Source organism: Diabrotica virgifera, chromosome 5 (genome assembly GCF_917563875.1).
Source record: "Diabrotica virgifera virgifera chromosome 5, PGI_DIABVI_V3a".
Taxonomy (NCBI): Eukaryota; Metazoa; Arthropoda; class Insecta; order Coleoptera; family Chrysomelidae; genus Diabrotica; species Diabrotica virgifera.
Genome location: NC_065447.1, coordinates 40,604,325 through 40,607,652, shown reverse-complemented (window position 1 = coordinate 40,607,652; position 3,328 = coordinate 40,604,325).

The following is a 3,328-nucleotide window of genomic DNA, read 5'->3' as shown; positions in this document are numbered from 1 at the left end:
ACAAAATATTAGACTACATTATATTGAGGTATACTCACCTTTGTGCCTTTTCCTCCCTACAAGGTGTCTCAAACTTTTGTTTCGGTTAAAACACATGTTAAATTACAAAACCGTCTATTTTTTTTTATTCTAAAGATATCAGGGACATTCAAAAAATAAAATGTTCACAAAACATAAGACTACAATACAGTTTCGATATACATTCACATTTGTGCCTCGTCCTCCCTACAGGGCGTCTCAAATTAACATAAGAAAAACATTTCTTTTCTTCCACCCGGTATAAGTACAAAAAAAAGTTTGAATAAACCTTTGCATAACTGTGTAAATACTAAAGCAAAATCTAAAATAATAAAAAAAATTGCGGAATCCGTTAACCTGTTCACGAAAAAATCTACTATGAAAATTCAGCAGAATTTTCTATATCCCTGGCATTTGACGAGCAGTTTATAAGCCAAACGGCAAGAGGTGTATGTTTTCAAAAAACTGATAGTGTGTAAAACATTTATTACAAATTAATCAGCTAAGTATTTTCAGCATATCAAAATGCCATCATCAGAGCTTCGTCTTATAGGTATAAACACCTCATAGAGGAGTAATTGTTGACCAGTATATTACATTTTTTAAAATTGATTCAGGGCTAAGCCTCTGATCATGGGTAAAAACCCTTAAAAATACATTTAATATTACATCGATGTAATTCTCAATATGGCTACCATAAATTTTATTGAATAGCTGTTACTAGTAAAAGTGATATAATAGCTGTTCAATGTAATATATGGTAGCCATATTGTGAATTACTCACATCGATGTGATATTAAATAATATATTTTTTACACATTATGTTTTTACACATGATTTTTTACACATGGGTTTTTACACATGATCAGAGCCTTAGCCCTGAATCAATTTTAAATGTAATATGTTGGTCAACAATTATTACTCTTCCATGAGGTGTTTATACCCATAAGACGAAGCTCTGATGATGGCATTTTGATATGCTGAAAGTACTAAGATGATCTTTAATAAATGTTTTACCGTCGATTAATAAATATACAGATATATACCCCTACATATTTATTTATTTATCAATCAACGATTTTACACTATCAGTTTTTTGAAAATGTTAAATCTGTTGCCGTTTTGACCTCTATTAAAAGTTTTTTGCAGAACAAAAAATAGTTTATTGATCTTAATAATATGAGAAGAACACTTGAAGGATGGGAAAACGGCATCTCAATAAATGGTCCTAAAATATACAGCTAACGTTTCGCCGATGACACACCCTCCTTGCAGATAACAGTCAAGTAGAGCTGATTGATCTTATACGACTGGTCGAAAACAAAAGTCAAATACTTGGTCTGCAATTAAAAATTTTGAAGATAAAGATCATGATAGTGAATAGACTACATAACTATCATCGGACACGCGCCAACTCGTAACTCTTAATGACAAAATTTTTTAAATCAAAATGTACACCGGCCAATTCGTAACTTTTCTACTACCTGACCAACTCGCAACTTTATACAGATGAATTCGAAACCATTGTTTAATTCTAATACCCCAGCTAGTTGTTACGTTAAAAGGTAAGAAATAAATTTAAACAGTAACGGATTAAACCAACACGGGGCATATAGCATATTATTATGTAAGCGAATGGTTCTTGGTTTGCTTAAAAACATGTTGTGTATTATATGTACCTATAAAAAAATAACAAAAATTGAAATCTCTTTTGATTGAAACAATATTATATGTATAGACCAGGGCGGATCTGTAAAAAAAACGTCTATTTGTGGATGTGAGAGGTGGCATTCGGATTTTTGCAGATAAAGTTAGGTGACAACTTTAATAATAATAATTGACTTATGCTCCTTCTCAAATATGCCCGGAACATTAATAAAAACATTAAAATATTTAAAAATTTCGAAAAATAATAATTTTTTTCTATATTCTTTGCCTATAACTTTAAAACGATTCATTTTGGAGCAAAGTCGTAGGGAATTAAAATAAAGACAATTTAATTTTTTATGATATACGACTAGTTAAAAATGTCTTAAATTATTACCTTTTCTGCAAAATAGCAATAAATACAAAATAAGGGGCAAAATAAGCCTCTTTTTATTCAGTGTTTTTCAACAACTTCGGTTGCACTTAGAACCTTCGTAATTCGCACAGAAAATCCTTACGACATACTTAAATCGTCCACCAAATTTCATTAAAATCGACGTGATAGATTTTGCATAATAATTTTGCAATCTAAATTTTTTTAAAAAAGTTCAAATTTTTTAAGAACTTTCTGAAGAGAAAGTAGACCATTTAGAAATTTGCTAATTTTTCACATATTAAGAGGCTCTCTGCCTATCTAATACACTTTACAGAATTAAAATCGGATTATCTAAGCGGCCTCAGCACTGTTTTAAAATTATAAACAATTTTTTGGCTTATAAACAAATACAGTGAGGACGTTTGAGTTGGAATAAATTCATTTTCTCGAGAATGGGCATCTCTGGAGATAAATCCCGAAACAGGTCGATTTTTATTTTTAAATTCTAATTTCTTCGTTGATTTTTTTAAATGAGAATAGGGGCCGTATGATTCCGTCGGTATAACAGGTTGCCTTGCAACCAGATGCAGAACAGTACCATAAATAGTTTCCACTTTTTAGCACTTTCTTTAATTGAAATTTAAAATTATTTACCACCAATAATTTACACCCACGTGCACTCATTACAAAATCTGTTATCTGTTACAAAAATTTCAGTCATTTTCACAAAATTTATTTGGATTTTTTCTAGTAACTCTTCCAAGAGACAATAAATAAATGATGAATACCTTTTACACCACCTTCAAAGAGAGTAATTTTTACAGGTACAGTGGAACCCCGATAAGTCGGCCCCCGATAACCCGGAAGTCCGGCTAACCCGGACCGATTTTCATCAGATAAACATTTTGATTTTCAATATTTTGTATTTTTCAATTTAATTGTGGCTTATTTCCAATCAAAATAGTTAATTATCAGACAATCCTTTCACAATAAAAGTGTATGTAATATAATATTTGAGAGATAATGTGTCCTAGACTCTCTGTGTCGTGTACTTATGTGTGTAATTTGAACACGAGATTAAAAATTACTCATAGTACACGCCGCAGAAACAACAGCCAGCTGTCTGTAGTATCTATTCCTTTTTATTTCAAACTGTCAGCATTATTTAGGAAAGACTATTTAAAAAATTCTTTTATAAACAATGGTCTTTAGTATTGTGTGTCTTGTATTGTTTGGGTTTGGTGTTTTTTTTAGAATTGTAATGAGTAGGTAATATGTACTGTGCAT